This window comes from Phyllobates terribilis, unplaced genomic scaffold (assembly GCF_046119375.1).
Source record: "Phyllobates terribilis strain yellow unplaced genomic scaffold, ASM4611937v1 Scaffold_8__6_contigs__length_399053987, whole genome shotgun sequence".
Lineage (NCBI taxonomy): Eukaryota > Metazoa > Chordata > Amphibia > Anura > Dendrobatidae > Phyllobates > Phyllobates terribilis.
Window position 1 is genome coordinate 141,728,492 of NW_027362768.1, and position 23,715 is coordinate 141,752,206.

Consider the following 23,715-nt stretch of genomic DNA (forward strand, 5'->3'; position numbering starts at 1 on the left):
GTCAGAGCCTCCGGTTTCAAGCTGAGGGTCGTTTCCTGCCTCCACTAGTTCGGGGACCGGTCTCCCCCTTTGGCCTGACCCCTCCACGCAGGTGGATTCGGGCGTGCGGTGGCGACTCGCCCGTCCGCACCCCTGGGATCCCTTCATTCCTCGTTCCTGGAGCCTTCTCCGCTCCTCTTCCTTCCTTCTCCCTCTTGCAGGCCTGGGCCTCTGTTACTAGGCCCGCCTCCGGAGCAGAGCTCATGCAGAGCCCCTGCTCCCTGCCACTTCTGCTCAGACTTCTCTGCACTGAACTAAGATGGTGCCCACCTTTTATACTCCCTTCTCAATGCACCCAGGAACTGCTTCCTCCCTGCTCCTGCACTGCAGGGTTCCCCTTCCTCAGTGTTCCCTCCCCCCACTCCAGCCAGGGACAGGGACTGTCGTGCCCATCTCAGGGGCATATTGGTCGCCCTGCCCCACGGCAATGTGGTGTAATGCATGCAGGTGTCGGGTCCTGATCCACACTCCATCCTTATCTGAGAGTGAGATATCACACCTCTGGGTGAGGTGCAATACGTCTGTAGCAACCGAGCCCTCGGTGCTACAGTTCCATTTATCTTCAGCCTAGGTGACGTATTGTGATACAGGGCCGTGATTTTGGCTATAAAAGGGTCCCCTAGACCCCTACCCCAAGCTTTTTAAGAGAATCATATATGGCGTGCCAGGAGACTCTATGGAATGCTTTCTCAGCATCCAACGAGAGTATCTACTTACAAATTTTTAACTGCATCTAGCCCAGGAAATACTTTGTGCCTAGTAGCAGTGTCTGCTAGTCAGCGGATTATCCCGGCTGTTAAGCAAGCTACACCACCAGTAGTTTGGACACTTAATTTTTTCAAAGGAAATGCTTCGGGACCACGGGATACTTAGTGAAGAGCATCAGGAGGCACCCCAAGGCATAGGGGCTGGGACTGGCACTAGGATGCCTTGCGGTGGACAGCCGAGCTCGATCCTTATAAAAGCTTTTTAACTGCAGCAGCTTTAGTGGACGCTACTGGAGCTGGAATTACGCGGCTGCTGGCATGAGACTTGCCCTCCAATAGATCCTTGTAAATGGATTTAAAGTGTATTCATTCAAATTAGAGGGACAATATAAATTAAAAAGCTTAGAGCTGCCTCCACCACAGGGGGGCTCTCTCGACCCACCAGCGGACAGGCACCAGTATTGGGAGAGGGGGGCTGGCCGTCAGGGTTCACCGCGGCTCTGGCACAAACCCGGCGACACGGAGGTGGCACGGGCAGGAGCGGACTGGCCGTCTCGGCTTCTCACTTTTTGGATTTTAGAAGGGCATGACATGCCTATATCTGTGTCTCCCCCTCCTTTTACTCCTCCACCTCTTTTCTTTTCGCATGACTATATGTACTTGTCACTTTTCCATGTGTTAGTTGTGTCTTCTGAGCAGTTTGTCAGCTTTTGGACACCTTTGAAGGTGTTTTCTATGTGTTTCTATGTGTTTTTGTTTGCCTGCCATTGGTTTTAACGGTGTTCGAAGGTGTTCGACGAACAGTTCGACGAACAGTTCGGCGAACACACGGGTGTTCGACGAACCGAACCGAACTCGAACACTACGGGGGTGGCTCAACACTAGAATAGAGCATCACACATAGATTAGATAGATAGAAACATGTCAGTCACACATATAAGAAGCACAGTGACAGTGTTGGTTACTGCACTTGTCATTTAGTGTAAAGGATTTATTAAAAAAAATATTAGTGTTTTCATGCACCGTCTCTTTAAAAAAGCCGGCCGGCAATTCAGCATCTGTACCCGACAATATAGAACAGAAAGAATAGAGCTTCACACATAGATTAGATAGATAGAAACATGTCAGTCACATATATAATAAGTACAGTGATAGTGTTGCTTACTGTACTTGTCATTTAGTGTAAAGGATTTATTTAAAAAAATAATAGTGTTTTCATGCACTGTCTCTTTAAAAAAGCCGGCCGGCAATTCAGCAGCGGTACCCGACAATTTAGAACAGAAAGATAGAGCATCACACATAGATTAGATAGATAGGAACATGTCAGTCACATATATAATAAGTACAGTGATAGTGTTGGTTACTGTACTTGTCATTTAGTATTAAAATAAAGGATTTATTATTAAAAAAATTGGCGTGGGGTTCCCCTTAATTTTAGGCTCTAGCGGAGGTTAAGCAGACGGCTGGGGCAGATGTTTGAAGCCTGGGAAGGGGGTAATACCCACGGAGCTTCCCAGGCTACTAATATCAGCCCCCAGCTGAATACATAGCCTTTACTAGCTATTAAAATGGGGGACCCCCCCAAAAAAATGACGTGGGGTCCCCCCTAATTTAATAGCTAGCAAAGGCTAGGCAGACAGCTGGGGGCTGATATTAATAGCCCAGGAAGGGAGCCATGAATATTGGCCCCCTCCCAGGCTAGAAACACCAGCCGTCAGCCGCCCCAGAAATGGTGCATTCATAGGATGCGCCAATTCTGGCACTTAGCCTCGCTCTTCCACGCTGCCCTGGTGCGGTGGCAGGGGGTAATAGTGGTGGGGTTGATGTCAGCTTATAATGCCAGCTGACATCAAGCCCAGGTTAGTAATGGAGAGGCGTCTATAAGACACCCCCATTACTAACCCCATAGTCAAAGTTAAAAAAAACACAAACACCCAGAATAAAGTCCTTTAATTGAAATAAAGACACAATCCTTTATTGTTCTAAATTAAACCATACTTACCATCACGCCCATTCCAGCTGAAGCCAACGATCTCCTGCAATAAAAGAAAAATAATAAAGCAACCTCATCCTTACCTTTCCATGGTTCCCACGACAGCTTCAGCTCTGCTACATCGAGATGACAGGCTGGACCGCAGCAGAACGCTGCCATCCAGCCTGTCATCCCGCAGACACTGAGAAGCGCAGGCTTGCTTGCGCTGCTCAGCGTCTCTCTGTGACGACATCCAGATGAGCCGAGTTCATGTCCAATGAACTCGGCTCACCTCATGCACGTCACTGACAGCGTGGGAAAATTCTCACGCTGAAGCGCTGATTGCAGGAGAATTTTCCCACGCTGTCAGTGACGTGCAGGAGGTGAGCTGAGTTCATTGGACATGAGCTCACCTCATGCACATCACTGACAGCGTGGGAGAATTCTCCTGCACTCAGCACTTCAGCGTGAGAATTTTCCCACGCTGTCAGTGACGTGCATGAGGTAAGCCAACGATCTCCTGAAATAAAAGAAAAATAATAAAGCAACATCATCCTTACCTTTCCATGGTTCCCATGACAGCTTCAGCTCTGCTACATCGAGATGACAGGCTGGACCGCAGCAGAACGCTGCCATCCAGCCTGTCATCCCGCAGACACTGAGAAGCGCAGGCTTGCTTGCGCTCCACAGTGTCTCTCTGTGAGGGCATCCAGATGAGCCGAGTTAATGTCCAATGAACTCGGCTCACCTCATGCACGTCACTGACAGCGTGGGAAAATTCTCCTGCACTCAGCGCTTCAGCGTGGGAGAATTCTCACACTGAAGCGCTGAGTGCAGGAGAATTCTCCCACGCTGTCAGTGACGTGCAGGAGGTGAGCTGAGTTCATTGGACATGAGCTCACCTTATGCACGTCACTGACAGCGTGGGAAAATTCTCCTGCACTCAGCGCTTCAGCGTGGGAGAATTCTCACGCTGAAGCGCTGAGTGCAGGAGAATTCTCCCACGCTGTCAGTGACGTGCAGGAGGTGAGCTGAGTTCATTGGACATGAGCTCACCTTATGCACGTCACTGACAGCGTGGGAGAATTCTCCTGCACTCACCGCTTCAGCGTGAGAATTTTCCCACGCTGTCAGTGACGTGCATGAGGTGAGCCGAGTTCATTGGACATGAACTCGGCTCATCTGGATGTCGTCACAGAGAGACGCTGAGCAGCGCAAGCAAGCCTGCGCTTCTCAGTGTCTGCGGGATGACAGGCTGGATGGCAGCGTTCTGCTGCGGTCCAGCCTGTCATCTCGATGTAGCAGAGCTGAAGCTGTCGTGGGAACCATGGAAAGGTAAGGATGAGGTTGCTTTATTATTTTTCTTTTATTGCAGGAGATCGTTGGCTTCAGCTGGAATGGGCGTGATGGTAAGTATGGTTTAATTTAGAACAATAAAGGATTGTGTCTTTATTTCAGTTAAAGGACTTTATTCTGGGTGTTTGTGTTTTTTTTAACTTTGACTATGGGGTTAGTAATGGGGGTGTCTTATAGACGCCTCTCCATTACTAACCTGGGCTTGATGTCAGCTGGCATTATAAGCTGACATCAACCCCAACCCTATTACCCCCTGCCACCGCACCAGGGCAGCGTGGAAGAGCGAGGCTAAGTGCCAGAATTGGCGCATCCTATGAATGCGCCATTTCTGGGGCGGCTGACGGCTGGTGTTTCTAGCCTGGGAGGGGGCCAATATTCATGGCTCCCTTCCTGGGCTATTAATATCAGCCCCCAGCTGTCTGCCTAGCCTTTGCTAGCTATTAAATTAGGGGGGACCCCACGTCATTTTTTTGGGGGGGTCCCCCATTTTAATAGCTAGTAAAGGCTATGTATTCAGCTGGGGGCTGATATTAGTAGCCTGGGAAGCTCCGTGGGTATTACCCCCTTCCCAGGCTTCAAACATCTGCCCCAGCCGTCTGCTTAACCTCCGCTAGAGCCTAAAATTAAGGGGAACCCCACGCCAATTTTTTTAATAATAAATCCTTTATTTTAATACTAAATGACAAGTACAGTAACCAACACTATCACTGTACTTCATATATATGTGACTGACATGTTTCTATCTATCTAATCTATGTGTGAAGCTCTATTCTGTCTGTTATAAATTGTCGGGTACCGCTGCTGAATTGCCGGCCGGCTTTCTTAAAGAGACGGTGCATGAAAACACTATTATTTTTTTGAATAAATCCTTTACACTAAATGACAAGTACAGTAATCAACACTGTCACTGTACTTCATATATATGTGACTGACATGTTTCTATCTATCTAATCTATGTGTGATGCTCTATCTTTCTGTTATAAATTGTCGGGTACCGCTGCTGAATTGCCGGCCGGCTTTTTTAAAGAGACGGTGCATGAAAACACTATTATTTTTTTTGATAAATCCTTTACGCTAAATGACAAGTACAGTAAGCAGCACTGTCACTGTACTTCATATATATGTGACTGACATGTTTCTATCTATCTAATCTATGTGTGATTCTCTATTCTTTCTATTCTAAATTGTCGGGTACCGCTGCTGAATTGCCGGCCGGCTTTTTTAAAGAGACGGTGCATGAAAACACTATTATTTTTTTTGATAAATCCTTTACGCTAAATGACAAGTACAGTAAGCAGCACTTTCACTGTACTTCGTATATATGTGGCTGACATGTTTATATCTATCTAATCTATGTGTGAAGCTCTATTCTTTCGGTTCTAAATTGTCGGGTACAGGTGTATGCCGCTGCTGAATTGCCGGCTTTTCATGTTTCACTGTTGGCACTGTTCCCATCGATTTGGGCAATCACTGTAATGCCACAACCACCATGGCTGTGGCATTACAGTGAGTGGCAGACAATCCCTGCATGATTGGTGCTCTAAATAGCGCCAGACATGCAGGACACGCTTTTGGTGCACGAACAGTTATCGAACATAACCTCGAACAGCCGAATTTTTTGCAAATCGTTCGGGTTCGTCGAACAACTCGAACACCGCCCAAAACAGCTCGAATTTGAGATTGGCGAACAGTTCTAGTCGAACACCGCTCATCTCTACTCTCTACCTTTTCCTATCTAACAGGCATCCTAGTGCTGTCCTATTTTTTTCATGGACCCTTAGACTTGCATTGCCAATTTTGATCCAACATTTGGATTAAAATTGGGGCATGTCTCCTCAATTTTCTGCAAAATAAAATCACAGACATGTGAACAATCTAGGAACAAGTGTTATCAATAAAAAACATGGAAGCACTCATACACAAAAAATGGGCGTGCTGCGTCACCTGTCCCACACACCCACTCCGTGCAGGGTCCTCCATTTACTCTCTCTGGTCACTCTATGCTCTTCGGATATTTGACTATTGAGTAGACCTCACGTGACCACATGGGGTACAATGCCAATGAAGACCAGCTATGGAAGATGGAAAAAGCAAAGAGAGCCCGGGTGTGAGCTGTGGTCGCAGGACCCTTCCCGGCCATCCGTGCTCTGGAGAAAACTCAGGAGCATAGTAAATGTTTGTTTTTTTTCCATTTCAATTTCAATTTGGACAAATTCAATTTGGATCTCTTCATAATTTGTGAACAAGCCAATCTGCCTGAAACAAATTCTGGAAAATTCGCTCATCTCTAATCATTCACAGTGATATCCATATTCAGTGGCTGAGCACAACTGCTTGTCAACTTTTGGTATTCTCATAGAAAAAAATTGCGATAATGCTCATGCGTGGTCACTTCTTCATTCATGATCCGACAGTGGGATCTACATGTATCAGACATATATGCCCAATTACTATGCCATAAATGTCCCAGACTTCCCTTTTCATTTAAAGAAGTCCTCCTCCCATCTAAGTTTTTATCCTGTTATATATTGCAGTCATCATATTATATGGCACTGTGTACTTTCAATTGCTCATTTTGCCTTTCTACCCAGTTAATTCTTTTGTTTTATCTGCTCTATGTAGAACCAGGAAGTCACTTGTCCCTGCATTTATCATCCTTCTCGTCCTCTCCTGACCCAGCAGCTCCCCTTCTCCGCCCTGCCAGGGACTTTGCCTTGATGTACAATTGTAGTTCTAATGATGACTCATGCAGGAAAAGCAGACTACATAGAGCTTAGAAGGATTCAGCTCGTCAGTTTTTAATCATGTGATGTCACAGATCTAATAGAAAAGGGAAGAATTAACTGGGTAGAAAGGCAAAATGAGCAATAGTAAGTACAAAGTGCTATATAATATGATGACTGCAATATATTAAGAGAATAATAATTTTGATGTGAGTGCATCTTTATTTCTTAGAGACTCGACCTACATCTGTAAGATATATACGGCACGATTAGTTTTCTGCTGGTTTATATAGAGACACATACTGAAGGTCTGAACTGATGCTGTATACACAATAGAGTGTGATTTTTTTCATGATATTTTAATCAAAACAATTCACATAATTGCTTCATATTTATATGCATTAGGTTTGCATAACTCTGTCATTCACTACATCAATTACGGAAGTTGAAATTGAAAAGTTCATTATTCGTTTCTTGTAAATTAAACACCTTCTATATCAGTAGCGGTTATATGAGACAGGCGGATAATTCTTCTGAAGACCTGACAACTGGTAGAGGGGCAAGAGGTGGTGTGAATACAGTCATTTCTCTAACAGTCCTATTCAGCAATATTACACTATAGCTTTGATTTGAATTACACACATTAAAAAGATGCAATTGTTTCCTTAGTCTACATATAGTATATTATATTGTTAGGTTTTCTTCTATAGAACACATGACAGCTCCATTTAGATCTGACTTTGGAGACAATCATTGGTCACTAAAATGTAATTCTTATGGAGTGATTTCCATTTAGGATTTATCTATTACATTTTATTAATGATTTGCCCTTTGTGTACACTGTTGCTAAAAGAAAAAAAAAGCTTATGGCATAATTAAAAGGATTTGTGCATAAGTTTTCTATACAGAGTGAGTGGCCCCTGTGAATCAGATAAGATTCTGTGCCCCAATCCGTGGTATAACATGAAGCTCGTGGCACCCAACTATCACAGGTCTTTTATATTCATGGTTTTTTTTAAAAGGACCAAAAAGGTCATTTTGAGATGCGATTGCAACCCCTGCACCAAGTATAGTATGACAGAAAGTAATAGAAGTTGAAGAAAGCTATAGGATGCCCTGTGCACATATAGCATAGATCTGAACCACAATTGTGTTGCTAGAATAGAATTGACAAATGTATAAATTAAAGGATTTCCAAAGGGGTGTATCAAGCAACAAATCCAGGAAAGGAATTCATTTAAAAGCAACTATTTATTAAAGAATATTAAAAAATATTCATGGTGTAAGAGTGCAGTTCCCTGGGATGTGAACAAACTGACGCGTTTCGAACTTATGCGTTCTTTGTCATAGTATGACATTCTGCTTTGCTGCCTATACAAGCTTCACATCCCTGCACTACTGGAGGAATAGTATACATTTAACGGGTGAGCTGGATAAAACCTTTTTCTACTGTATACAGTAAAGGGTATTCCTATCCACAGTAAATGTCGTACATTAAGGATGGGCATTGGACCCCTCCAACAGCCAGTGTCAAAGCAGCCATTGCCATGCCTGCGCGGTTCTATCAATTCATTTGTTTGGGTGTTCTGAAATTTACAAGCAAATTCAGACTCTGACCCCACAATGAAATTATCATCAAGAAAAAATAAACAAGTGCATAAAGTCTCATACAATATCATTATTATTGAATTTAATAAAACAAATAGCATAAATACAGGAACAGAGTAATGCTATGGAGGACCACATGAAATGTGCTTTAATCTTACTGTTGGTTGTTACCTATATTGTTACACACAAGCCCTAGACTTAAACTGACCCATACTATTCAATTGCAAACTGTTTTACCATAATGGCAGAGCAAAAAAAGTGAACAAAAATTACTGACATTGCCAAGAGCTAGTGTGACCTGTGGTCCTGTGTGCCCCAACGCACGTTTTGCCCCAGCTTCACCAGGGGGCGTGAGACGTTATGCACCTGTTTGTTTTTTCTTGATGGTAATTTCTACTTGAGGTGTGTCTCTGAGTACAAAAAAAATCTTGGATATTATTATTCTCTTTAGTGTTTGGGCTATCTACTCCCAGCTTTTATCAGCTTTTATACTCTCTTAGAACGTGAGTGCATGCCAAGCATTTGTCGCTTCTCTTCATTGGTAGTTTCTTAGTTTATATTCTGTCTGTGGAATAGGATAGTCAAGCTATTCAGGCTAATGAGCCTTTATTTCTGTTGGAGAATAGAACAGCTGCAGTCTTATACAGTAGATGAATTATCTTACAAAGACTACAGATAGTTTTGTGTTAACTTCTTTATGTGCATATACTGTAGTTCCTCTATAGAGTTTATTTTATGACCTCTCTGGTTTGACTATTTGTGTTCTTCCCTGTAAACCTACATGTTGTGATGGTGCAGATCATGCTTGGTGTAGGGCAGGATATATCATTGGTGCAACCTGTGCAGCCTCTTAGGGGCCCAAGAGGTAAGGGGACCACCAGCATCTCTAAAGCAGCTCGGAGCTCTGTTATGGCAGAACTATTGGACTGCAAAGGGTCCATATGCTGTCCTGTGTCTACCACTGGCTTGGTGTATTTCACAAGTAAAACATACAAGGACTCTTCTACAATGTCTGAGTGCTGAAATATTCTACTGAAAGCTGAAAATCTCCAACTGTCTCATCATTTGCATCACATATACTCATTTTGCAATTGCTTTGAGATCCCACAAAATACAACACAATAAATGTGTAGTTTCTTTGTTTGAACCATCAATAGTTTCCAATTTTTTAACACTTTAGATAATTTTCTTTTAACATTTTTTTGCTTACTGGAATTCTATATGTATTCAATTTTACAACTGTTTAAAGGGAACCTGCCATGTATGTTCTGTCCTTTGTGCGCGCAACATAAGCTGAAGATATTGATAAGGATTCATTTTAAGGTACATTTTTTTCATGTAAATTCCTTCTATGCTTAGGAGTTCTGTAAGTGGACAGATACAGCTGTCGATCACTTGGTAGAACTGCCCACTGGACTCCTATGCATAAAACAAGCATGGATTTACATGAGTATAATACAAAATTATTCTACATTTTTTCCCTCAATCTACAAATATATCAATCTATTCAGCTCCTGTTACTCTATGAATAATGTGCAATAATAGAGAGTGACATTTAGAATGCTTAGAGCCATTAAATAAGTATTTTGGAGTTGGTAAAAAATATATGTGGAAATTCCAAATCTCTTTTACCAAGTTTCTGGCAATTACTAACATTTTTGCTATTACAAGCATAGGCACAAACAAAAAAGGCTCTGCTTTTTAATTTTCACATTTAGGGCTGGATGTTAACCGATCTGGCCTGATAGGAAGTTGGGTTAGGTCAAACACATGAATGTACTATATGCCTAACTTCAGTTTGGATTCCCAAAAAGGAAAAATTGCAGAATATTGGAAATCACCGGATCAATAGACGTTAACTATATGCCAGTGAATAAAAAATGGAAACAAATAAGAAATCTTCGAACTGACAGTCTTGGCTGCTATTAACGAGGTTATGAATGGTTGTCTGAGGGATGTTCTACTGTGCAGGATGCAACATGAACAAATCATCCAAAGCAACTGTTGGCAGCTTCCTTTTGGGAAATTAATTGCCGATTAATGATGTCCCATATGTTTTCGATGGGAAACAAGTGCAAGGACGCAGCAGACCATGGTAGCACATTTAAGCCACACAAGCTGCTCACAGCAACATGGGCAACATGTGGCCTGGTGTTGTATTGAAAAAACGGCTCCTTGTACACTTTGGAAAAATGGTCTTACCACTGGATCCATCACCAAATCACTGCAACGTTACCTATTTGTGTATATGTGATGAAGACTAGAGGGGTCCAGCTACCATACATTATGCCACCCCACACAACTATCCCATTAATATGTGGTGTCCCTTCATGAAGACCTCTTCATGGTGTTTACAACGTGGTTTTGTCAGATTCGATGAATGGCGCATTTTGATCCATTCTGTACTGCTCATGAAACGACATATCACATATCAAAACCTAAGGCGGCAAACAGTGACTACGAAAACCATCAAAGGGTGGTTGTATAACATTGAGCTACAAGTCAGATGTCCAGCTGCAAGTGTTCCCTTGACTTTATGACACCGCTCTCAAAGGCTATTGTGGTGCAGAGGAAGATGGCAGTGGAGGCTGGATTGGAGGTCTATCCTCTTCAGCAACGACTTCTGCTTCTGTCTTGGATGCAATAATAGCCACAGATTGGTCTAAAAACCAGGAGGGCAACGCCATGAAGAGACATTCTAGAAGAAATATGAAAGTGTTCCAGGAGCAGGTTTTCAACCTGACAACACTAGGCCACATGTTGCTCATGCTACTGTGAGACGCCTGCATAGCCTAAATGTGCTGCCAGGTCCGGCAGCGTCTCCGGACTTCTAGCATTTCATTGGTCGGCAATTGTACAGGGAGCTGCCAGCAGCATAGCTTGATGATTTTCCCAAGTGCATTCAGCATGGTACTGTAGATCATCCCGAAGATGACCATTAATAACCACACTGAGTGCAGCCAAGGCTGTAAGTGTGGGCATTTCTGCACGTTGTGCTCATACTCCAGACTGTATAAATCAAGATACTTTGAAAATTTGGTTAATAATTTTTTTATTTGCATATTATTAACATGTCTATCCATCCTGTTGTAATGCTAGTCACTACTCGTGGACAAGCTGCGAGGCTGGGTAGTCAAGAGGTATGAGGTCAAAAGTCAGGACGGTACATCATAGACAGATGGGTAAGACAAAAGGCGTTGTCAGGAAACATTCCTGGGTCAGAATTCTAAGAAGGTAGCGGATCACCACAAAAGGGCTAGGCAAACGCAAGGTCAAAAGCAAATCCAAGGTCCAGAATCAAAGATCAGAATACAAGACTAGGAGCACAGAGCAAACATACACCTCTTGAACAAATCTACAATTGGCAGTAATCTAAGGCAGAGAGCTGGCTAAATAGCCAGGCAATTACTCCAAACAGGAGACACACGGATGAAGCCCTGGAACGCCCTGGCCCTGATTGGACAGCTAAACTATCACTCAAGACACTGACAGTTCAGCACACCCCAGAATCTGATTGGATGGTGGATCTGTCCATCACCATACTGACATCTCAGCATTCTCCTTTCTAGATTGGATGTCAGAACTGTCATTCACTGCATCCCGGCACTCTGATAGATGGAATCATGACACCTGTGATTTCCAAAATTCCATTACTTTTCCTTCTTGGTGTTGCAATTTCAATGTTGAGAAGAGTATACACACACACACACACACACATGAGTGGTACATACATTATGTATATACAGCATATATATATTTATATATATATATATATATATATATATATATATATACACACACACACACACACACACACAATATATATATACAGGTGCTTCTCACAAAATTAGAATATCATCAAAAAGTTAATTTATTTCGGTTATTCAATACAAAAAGTGAAACTCATGTATTATATAGAGTCATTACAAACATAGTGATCTATTTCAAGTGTTTATTTCTGTTAATGTTGATGATTATGACTTACAGCCAATGGAAACACAAAAGTCATTATCTCAGTAAATTAGAATACTTTATAACAACAGCTTGAAAAATTATTTTAAAATCCGAAATGTTGGCCTATAGAAAAGTATGTTCAGTAAATGCACTCAATACTTGGTCGGGGCTCCTTTTGCATCAATTACTGCATCAATGCGGTGTGGCATGGAGGTGATCAGCCTGTGGCACTGCTGAGGTGTTATGGAAGCCCAGGTTGCTTTGATAGCAGCCTTCAGCTCGTCTGCATTGTTGGATCTGGTGTCTCTCATCTTCCTCTTGACAATATCCCATAGATTCTCTATGGGGTTAAGGTCAGACGAGTTTGCTGGCCAATCAAGCACAGTGATACTGTTGTTTGTAAACCAGGTATTGGTACTTTTGGCAGTGGACAGGTGCGAAGTCCTGCTGGAGAATGACATTTCCATCTCCAAAAAGCTTGTCGGCAGAGGCAAGCATGAAGTGCTCTAAAATTTCCTGGTAGACGGCTGCGCTGACTTTGGTCTTGATAAAACACAGTGGACCTACACCAGCAGATGACATGGCTCCCCAAACCATCACTGATTGTGGAAACTTCACACTAGACCTCAAGCAGCTTGGATTGTGGCTTCTCCACTCTTCCTCCAGACTCTGGGATCTTGATTTCCAAATGAAATGCAAAATTTACTTTCATCTTAAAACAACACCTTGGACTACTGAGCAACAGTCCAGGTGTTTTTCTCCTTGGTGCAGATAAGGCGCTTCTGGCCTTGTCTATTGGTCATGATTGGTTTGACACAAGGAATACGATACTTGTAGTCTATGTCCTGGATACGTCTGTGTGTGGTGGCTCTTGAAGCAATGACTCCAGCAGCAGTCCACTCCTTGTGAATCTCCCCCAAATTTTTGAATGGCCTTTTCTTAGCAATCCTTTCAAGGCTGCGGTTATCCCGGTTGCTTGTGCACCCTTTTCTACCACACTTTTTCCTTCCACTCAACGTTCCATTAATATGCTTGGATACAGCACTCTGTGAACTGCCAGCTTCTTTAGCAATGACCTTTTGTGGCTTACCCTCCTTGTGACGTGTGTCAATGACTGCCTTCTGGACATCTGTCAAGTCAGCAGTCTTTCCCATGATTGTGGAGCCTACTGAAACAGACCAAGGGACCTTTTTAAATGCGCAGGAAGCCTCTGCAGGTGTTTTTTGTTAATTATTCTAATTTACTGAGATAATGACTTTTGTGATTTCATTGGATGTAAGCCATAATCATCAACATTAACAGAAATAAACACTTGAAATAGATCACTGTTTGTAATGACTCTATATAATATAGGAGTTTCACTTTTTGAATTAAAGAACTGAAATAAATTAACTTTTTGATGATATTCAAATTTTGTGAGAAGCACCTGTATATAATCACATACATATATATTTACTTGAATAGAACTAACACAGTAATACACCCTGTACTTGAAATTGGGGATTCAGCAGTACTAAATACAGTGGTGGCCAAAAGTATTGGCACCCCTGCAATTCTGTCAGATAATACTCAGTTTATTCCTGAAAATGATTGCAATCACAAATTCTTTGGTATTATTATCTTCATTTAATTTGTCTTCAATGAAAAAACACAAAAAGAATTGTCCTAAAGCCAAATTGGATACAATTCCACACCAAACCTAAAAAAGGTGGTGGACAAAAGTATTGGCACTGTTTGAAAAATCATGTGATGCTTCTCTAATTCGTGTAATTAACAGCACCTGTAACTTACCTGTGGCACCTAACAGGTGTTGGCAATAACTAAATCACACTTGCAGCCAGTTAATATGGATTAAATTTGACTCAACCTCTGTCCTGTGTCCTTGTGTGTACCACATTGAGCATGGAGAAAAGAAAGAAGACCAAAGAACTGTCTGAGGACTTGAGAAACCAAATTGTCTGGAAGCATGAGCAATCTCAAGGCTACAAGTCCATCTCCAAAGACCTGAATGTTCCTGTGTCTTCCGTGCGCAGTGTCATCAAGAAGTTTAAAGCCCATGGCACTGTGGCTAACCTCCCTAGATGTGGACGGAAAAGAAAAATTGATGAGAGATTTCAACGCAAGATTGTGCGAATGGTGGATAAAGAACCTCGACTAACATCCAAACAAGTTCAAGCTGCCCTGCAGTCCAAGGGTACAACAGTGTCAACCCGTACTATCCGTCGGCGTCTGAATGAAAAGGGACTGTATGGTAGGATACCCAGGAAGACCCCACTTCTTACCCCGAGACATAAAAGAGCCAGGCTGGCATTTGCCAAAACTTACCTGAGAAAGCCTAAAACGTTTTGGAAGAATGTTCTCTGGTCAGATGAGACAAAAGTAGAGCTTTTTGGGAAAAAGCATCAACATAGAGTGTACAGGGAAAAAAAAAAGGCATTCAAAGAAAAGAACACGGTCCCTACAGTCAAACATGGCGGAGGTTCCCTGATGTTTTGGGGTTGCTTTGCTGCCTCTGGCACTGGACTGCTTGACCGTGTGCATGGCATTATGAAGTCTGAAGACTACCAACAAATTTTGCAGCATAATGTAGGGCCCAGTGTGAGAAAGCTGGGTCTCCCTCAGAGGTCATGGGTCTTCCAGCAGGACAATGACCCAAAACACACTTCCAAAAGCACTATAAAATGGTTTGAGAGAAAGCACTGGAGACTTCTAAGGTGGCCAGCAATGAGTCCAGAGCTGAATCCCATAGAACACCTGTGGAGAGATCTCAAAATGGCAGTTTGGAGAAGGCACCCTTCAAATATCAGGGACCTGGAGCAGTTTGCCAAAGAAGAATGGTCTACAATTCCAGCAGAGCATTGTAAGAAACTCATTGATGCTTACCGGAAGCGGTTGTTCGCAGTTATTTTGGCTAAAGGTTGTGCAACCAAGTATTAGGCTGAGGGTGCCAATACTTTTGTCTGGCCCATTTTTGGAGTTTTGTGTGAAATGATCAATGATTTGATTTTTGCTTCATTCTCTTTTGTGTTTTTTCCTTGCAAGCAAATTAAATGAAGATAATAATACCAAAGAATTTGTAATTGCAATCATTTTCAGGAAGAAACTGAGTATTATCTGACAGAATTGCAGGGGTGCCAATACTTTTGGCCACCACTGTATATTTGTCTTTTGCATAGTTACATCTAGATCTGCCAGCCTATGGAACCGAACAGGCAAATCAATTCACCCAAGTAAACCTTTAATGTATAAAATCGATTTGCCTACAGTATAGAAATGTCAGGTGAATTGATTTGTGAGTCGGCAAAACTGGAAATAGCTTAAAGGAATATTACAACAAATCAAAAAGAAACACAATTCCATTCCAACTGCCAATAATAGTTGCATCTCTACTAATCAGGCCATAAGCCGTTAGTGACTTTGCAAGATTTGCAGATACAGGGAGATTTCACTGGTGAAGTCACTGATTGCAAAACACGTATCACTTATAAAAAAATGATTTATTAACAAGCATATTAATGCAATACAATGTTGACTCCTTCCATTGATGTAGTAACGTGGAATTAGCATTTTTTACCTTGTGCACATAGTGGTGTCATTGAAAGCAAGCAAAGTATACAGTAGGAAAATTACTCTACGCTTAGGAAACTGAAAATCTGGAGGACAATGGTGATGTAAGAACTGCTTGGAAGATCTTTCTCAGAGAGTAGACATAGTGTAGGAACTGATGGCATAGGTCAACATGCTGGAAGCCAATGGAAAGGCTGGTGGGGAACACAGTCATTAGTGAAAGAAAGTACAAAGTGAAGATGTGTTCAGTTTCCTCTCATGATATACATGATCACAACATTCTAGCAAACCTCTTCAGGTTACAATTCCCATCAAACCACTGGGTGACCACATACAGGCACATTTAACATAAACACCTCCCGACAAATTATTGCCAGATCATGTTTTGTTTGTTTCTTATACCTGGTCAGAGTCACGTAATTCATCTCAAAATATGTCAAGCTAAGAGGAAAGGTAAGGAAGGACACGTGTGTAGCTCTTATGAACTGGTGATACAGTTAAATTAGAGTATGGTAGACAATTGTAACTTGCGATCTTGAGTGGTGCTCATGGAATCAGGAGATATCAGCCAGGAGGAAGAGACAACTATTTAGCGACACAAGTAATGTCAGGTCAGGCTGGGTCAGTATTAAAAAATTGAAGACCTCAAGAATGATTGAAACACAGCATCCTGGAGGTCATAACACTGAACGAAGAATTCTCGAAAGGCTTGAATTTCAGTTTGGCTTATCTTCCAGTGATGCTATTGGTGACCTCCTTGCACCTCTAGTGAGACCTTACTTGGATCTGTATCACTACTTTCTCAGATGGACTTAATCGGGGACTGGAAATACAAATAAACCAGTGGTCTTTCGACCATGGCTTGACCACCCACCCAAAATAACAGTAAGAGATCATGATATTCCAAGGGAACAATTTCTACCAAAATTGTAATGATCACACAATACTAAAAATGGATATCTCCTTCTACCATTTAATGCTTAGACACTCTTCTATCTGAGAAACAAAAAAACACCAAGAAGGTTCAAAATAATCATAGTCATACTCAGGGGTCAAAAATTACAATAATATTAGTTATTGAAGGGATGGGGACTTAGATATTGATGATCTAGCCTTAAGGTAGGACATCAATATCAGAACAGTAGGGGTCCAACAACTGACATTCCACTGATTAGCTGGTATCTAGGCCCGCGGAGGCTGGAATAAACAGTTTACGGAGCAGAGATGCCGAAGCTCCTTACACCATATAGTGGCTGATCTCAGGTATTGCAGCTCAGATCCCATTCCCATTAATACCAGCGTCTGGAGCTATCACTTTAAAGAAAAAAAACTCCTCTTCTCTACTGATGCATGAATTATGAGTAATAACGTCATAACAACCACTTCTATTTTATTCAATATCTGATTTAAGATGGTTGAGTTATTTATTTTTTTCCTTCTTCGATAAGAAATTAATATTAATCTATGCTATGATAAGGAACAGCACAGATTATCTTCTTATTATCCTAAGTAAACGTCTTGGTCCGTGCAAATACTACATTGTACCTCTATGTGTGTTTTATCTGATTATCTCCATCATAACCATGCATCCTGCACTAGATCCGTTTTATAAAAATGTATCAGCAGATTACATTAGTATTTAAATATGCAGCATTAACAATTTCTTTTCACACCTTCAGACTGTTAATATTCTAACATGGGTGATTTGCATGCCAAAATATTTGCTTCTAAGTATTTTTATACATAGAAATTGGAGGACCCAGATTGTAGATTTTGGCATGAAAAGATATTTCTTAGGATTTTTTTAGATGTTCTCTGCTGAAATATTAACATTTACATATGTTTTTTAATGTTCTTTTGTTCAGCACTTCAGAGCAGTTTGTGCCCTTTTTTCAGTTTTCTAGGAAGCTGTAACCTCTTGGTCAACCACTCATAGGGAGGCCATCAAGAGCCATCTGTGGTCACTTGGTCAACCACTTGCATGTAAATGTATCCTTGCTATCTCACCATTCCCCACTCTTTCCTCTGCCCACATCTTGGCCATGTCATTCATTTATGCTAGACTGAAAGAAAATCAAAGAAAATTAGTTTCTCCAAATTTAATCAAATTTGACCGGGAAATTGATTTGCAACAAATTTGCTGGTAAAAGTCATTCTTTATGATCTAAAGGCTCTCCAGACCCCAGAGGATAAAAAATGGAGGGCGTTAAAAAAATTAAAACATGATATTCACTTTGACCCTCACCAGTTGAGCTGCCACATCTTCCCGCCTAGTCCTCCGCTGGCTTAAGTCCTCCTTATAGTTCTAGTCTTCTCTTCCTTATTTAGTCATCCTTCTTCCTTACTTTTCAGCACTTGCTCATAGACATCACGTAACATCATAAAATCCTTCATCCCACAACATCATGACATCACTTAAGATCTAGTCATCATGACAGGTGCCAAAGAATGAAGACAGAAGATAAAACTAGACCTGGAGGGAAGAAGGAAGCTATCGGAGGACTGGGAGGGGAACTTTGGTGCCAGAGAGGCTGTCTTCTTTAGCTCCTTCCGGGCACTAAAAAAAACACAATCAGGCAAAATAGCAGTAAAAAGGCCAACATTTTGCTTGATTCATGTAAATCAAAGCACAAAACAATTGAGCCCTAGTGAGTTTAATTTTGTTGTGAAATTTGAAGTGAATTAAACTTGTGCTTCTCTATGATATACTATGTTTCTAGGTGACATTAATTCCATAATATGGCATGCCATTGATCATGTCAATTTTCATATGAATGCACGATGAAAAAGCTGTACATTATGGATCTATAAAAGTCTACGGACTCTTTATTATAGAGTTATTAAAAAATTAAGGAATGATGGTATCATAAAAATTAGGTCTGAAAGGGGCATTCCTATTGTTGAATGTTATGGCCAACAGGTGACACGAGAACAAAGGACTCCCATGTCAAACATTTTAAAAGTCACTAGCTTGCCATAAAATACCCCTAATAATAATAATAACAAACCACCATTACCGACAAGTTATGAAAGTTATTGGCTCCTTTACATGCAATCTAACTAACATTAGGAAGCTGTTATATGGGGACATAGGATCTCTTACCTTCTGAGTCTCTGTGCAACTGGACAGGTTGCAAACAATGTCAGATTGGGAGTAGATTGTTATATGAATAAGATGCTGCTTTTGTCTGTACATAGAGATTCAAGTATATTGTGCCAAGTACTGCTCATATAAGAGGGTAGTGGGGCCCACCGTAGGATTCTCCTGTGGGCCAGTCCAAGCCTGGTTGCACATATAGTATATGTCCACCCATGGTTATGACATATCACTAGGATATATCTTACCATTGTGATAGTTGATGGATTTATATCTGAGACCACCCAAAGACCTAGAAAATAGAAAGGAAAGAACCCTTTGATTGATCTATTTTTGATATGCAAGGAATCGGAACACAACGTTGTCCTACGTGTTCTCCATGGTCGGTGAAGCTCCAGTTGGAGATACACCCATTGATTAGTAAGTGATTGCAAATTTTACTGATAGGTATGATCAACTATATGGTGGTCGGTTATTCCACATGAAAAGGAGACTTAGTGGTCTAGTGAACTGCCCTATGTCGATCAGAGTATGTGATGCAACAGTATATACTATGTAGGTTTTGTAAATCATCATTACCATATACATTGTTTTTAAGAATGAAAGCACATGTATTAAAAGCGCGTGTCGGCATTGCATTCATCAGACTGGAGTACAAAGAGGTTCTTAAAAGTAAGCTCACTGCACCCACTGAGACCTAAAAATCGATTGAAACTGTCACCCCTGCGTCTTACAGGAGCGTGTTACTAAGTACTTTACAAACTCCAGGAGGGAGGAAAGTGAAAAGTATTGAGTTAAAACTCTCGGTGGTAACAGAAACACATACTTATTTCATACTGACAAAAGAAATGAGCCGCTCAGATTAAATATTAGTTTGTGGTTATCTAAAGTGAATGGAGCTTTCTCTTCTCCTTCCATTACAGTTTGTGAAGGTAAATGGCTTCTCTTCTCCAAAAATGATAATTATGGGCTGCATTCATCAGGTCTGGATCATGGCTCCAAGTCCTTCTATGAAGAAAGAGTTATATCTGCATTTCTCTTAATTTTTTTTTAACAGAAATGAAAGATAAATTCAAGTGGAATTGAATTCTAATCAAATTGTACAAAAATTTGCATTCGGCAAAATGCGGATTTGTAGTTATTTGCTTCCCCACAGACTCAGCAAAATGGAGGCCATCAAAATGTTAAAAAAAAATTAAATATTTTTAACAACCTCATCGGGCCTGACGTCATGACATTTCATGGTCTTGCACAGAATCATTCCAGGCGTCTCACAGTGAGTTGGGATTTCGATGCGACCAGTGGGTATCAGAAGATGTGACGAGGACCAGACGGGCAACTGTGAGAAGCAGAGGAGCTGGAGAGGTGAGTAGTAAAGGGAGTACAAATATTTTTTTTTATTTTTTACATATTACAATTACTATGCACTGAGGTCTGTAGAGACCCCAGAACAATAAGAGTCATTTAATTCCAATCAAATTTTTCAGGAAAAAATGTGCGAACAGGCAAATTCGAATTTTGCCTGTTGGGATCATCTCTAAAATTTTGCAATTTTCCAGTGGCTCACACATACTTATGAATTTTGGGGATCTTATAAAATAGGTTGGATTATAAGGGTATGTGCACATAGCTAACATACCCACCAAGTTTAAGAAGAAGATATTTCAGAAGAACACTGGCAGTGTTTTTCCGAAAGTGTCTTTTTGGCTATGTCTTGGGCAGCTTTGCCACAGATGTTTATTTTTTTACTTGTATGTATAAAACAGTGAGTGGTTTCCAATGTGAAGCCCCCTGAAGAATGGTGAGGTCACTAACCATAAAGAATGGTTAGGAAAGTGTCATTCCTCAATGAGAATTGTGCATGGCCAACGTTTTAAGCATGTTTCCAATGTTAGATTGGAGCCTGAAACTAAGGAGTCAAATGTCATAAAATTTTGTGCAAAGTACAAATTTTTAGGCTTTTTACCCTGCACCCTTCCCAATATTAGAAAAAAATGGAAGACCAATGTGTCAAAGATCTAACTTTATTGTATGATTTTACACAAATAATGGCGCAATGTAATGGGAGCCCTGCTAATAGCCGATTGGTGAGAGTGCTAGGTGTCGGACCTTCACTAATCTTAAGAATAGGTCATCAATGTTTAAGTCCTGGATAATCCCTTTAATAAATATATTTCTACAACTTGCATTAACCATAAGCCAAAGTTTGTTTTAGGTGCTTAAAATTATTTTAATAAAATATTACAATCATCCAACAACAATGATCCTAGTGGTGAATCAATGGTTCCACAGTTAGGCAAGGGTTATGCTTGTGTGAAAGCTCCCTTGGAGACTCCATTGAAAATTCCTTCAATTCTACTGGAAGAGTAAGTTCAGCAGCATTTGGAAACCATATCAACTCCATTATTTTCATTGGGGTCTGTCTGCTACCGAGTTCTCTAAACAACAGTATAAACTTAGCCTTAGGTCCAAAAGAGTTGGTCTTAAGCTAGATCTTTCAGAACCATTGTGTTGAAACCCACAGGAGGATCTTCTGCTGGACCAGTTGGCCACCTACTTTCAAAATTGTATATGTCATAAAAGTATCCAAAAAGCCCTAAACAAGATGTGGTTTGTGCATATTATCGTATGTGTAGAACTGATACTCAACCCTAGAATTTGTCCTTGACTTTGCATTTCAAAACTCTTGTTCCTGGAAACAGTTAAAAACCTAATAATACAAATGCATTTAGTAAATCTCCGCATTCTGTTTGCAAACAATTATCTATTCAGAGCAGGCTTAGCTTTAAAAAAAAGTAATTTCAATGAGACTCAAATCAATATCCTTACGAGAAATACCAGGCCATTCTAAATATTTTCTGTGAGAGACGGTAGTGAAATGTTTAGCAGATAGGAATAAATATTAGTTGGTTGTTAAATCTCATAGAGCTGGAAAATAACACTAGGATTTTTTATTTCCCCCAGAGGAGAGAACCTTCCCAGAGAGAACATCCAATCTATCACATGATGACACCTTCAAGCAGGAGATTCTTATAAGGTGCGAGATATTTATCTTTAGTGGATTGGAAGATCATTTTAGTTCCATTTTAGGAAAATACCCAAGAGTTGTAATAAATAAAGCTGGGATATTTGCATTAGGTAGACTTGTGGGACAATGCACCGACTAACGCGTTTCCCAATAAATAGGGCACCGAATGTGTAAATTTAAGAGATGGCTTCTAAGAAATAATCTTGTCTGAAGAGAATGATGATCCCAAGAGTAGCAATTTTTTTTCAAGACTCAAGCTATAGTTCAACTAGTATAAAGTTTTTACTCAGTGAGGCTAGCAAAAAAAAACCTGAACAGCTCCACCAACGTGGCTTGTAGTACTACTGACAGTCATCGTTTTGTACATATGGTAGAGAGATGAGCAGATCAATCCGCGGAGGATGGAGTTCAAGTCGAATTTCCTGAGATTTGTGGCTTCACACTTATACAAACACTGTGAGATTCAATTTGCAAAAAAAAGTGCCCAACACCATTTCCCACACTGCTGAGAGAGCGTAAGAATTTTGCTTTGTGTTGTCAGTGCGCCTCCCATAATGCCCTGCAGCTATGACATCTAGCGGATTACTAAACCTTATACAGTGGTGGTCAGCACCTGTGTCATCACAAATCAGTGGTTCCCAGCAAAGCACAGTTGTACAGCAGTCATTTTCCATCTTCAGAGTCACTGGGGTAAGTCTCTCTCCTGTAGAGTGTTAGCTCTTATTATCATCGGGGGTTCTCACTCTTCTGTAGAGTGTAAGTTCTTAAGGTCAGCAGTGTCCTCAGTTTCTCCCTTTTGTAGAGTGTAAGCTCTTATGATCAGTTGGGTCCTGTCTCGTTCTCCCTTCTATTGAGTGTAATCTCTTATCAGCAGGGTCCTTCTCTTCAGTAGAGTGTAAGTTCTTATGGTCAGCGGGGTCCTCTCTCTTCTGTAGAGTGTAAGCTCTTAAGGTCAGCATGGTCCTATCTCGTTCTCCCTTCTGTAGAGTGTAAGCTCTTATCATCAGCAGCATCCTTTTCTTTTGTAGAATGTAAGTTCTTATGGTCAGCAGGGTCCTCTCTCTCTCTCTCTTCTGTAGAGTGTAAGCTCTTATGATCATCAGGGTCCTCTCTCTTCTGTAGAGTGTAAGTCTCCTCTATTTCTCCTATTTGTAGAGTGTAAGCTCTTATGATCAGTGGAATCCCCTCTTCTGTAGAGTGTAAGCTCTTAAGACAGCATGGTCCTGTCTCGATCTCCCTCCTGCAGAGTGTAAGCTCTTAAGGTCAGCGGAGTCCTCTCTCTCTCTCCTGTAATGTGTAAGCTCTTATCATCAGCACTGTCCTCTTTCTTCTGTAGAGTGTAAGTTCTTATAGTCAGCGGAGTCCTCTCTCTCTCCTGTAGAGTGTAAGTTCTTATGGTCAGCTGGGTTCTCTCTCTCCTGTAGAGTGTAAGTGCTTATGGTCAGCGGAGTACTCTCTCTCTCCTGTAGAGTGTAAGTTCTTATGGTCAGCGGAGTTCTCTCTCTCTCCTGTAGAGTGTAAGCTCTTATCATCTTCATCAGCACTGTCCTCTTTCTTCTGTAGAGTGTTAGTTCTTATGGTCAGCGGAGTACTCTCTCTCTCCTGTAGAGTGTAAGTTCTTATGGTCAGCGGAGTTCTCTCTCTCTCCTGTAGAGTGTAAGCTC

The 23,715-nt window shown here is 41.3% G+C and overlaps 1 protein-coding gene across 3 annotated transcripts in view; it reads left to right on the forward strand.

The window, feature by feature from the left end:
• The window catches only part of LOC141156879 (tenascin-R-like), a 746,139-nt gene that overhangs the window by 141,762 nt on the left and 580,662 nt on the right, over window positions 1-23,715 (forward strand). The window contains exon 2 of one of the 3 annotated variants that reach the window (XM_073643380.1): window positions 21,988-22,060. The exons of the other annotated variants lie outside the window; for them this stretch is intronic. The gene's annotated coding sequence lies outside the window, so the exon portion shown is untranslated. The remainder of the gene's footprint in view (window positions 1-21,987; window positions 22,061-23,715) is intronic. 3 annotated transcript variants of the gene reach the window in all.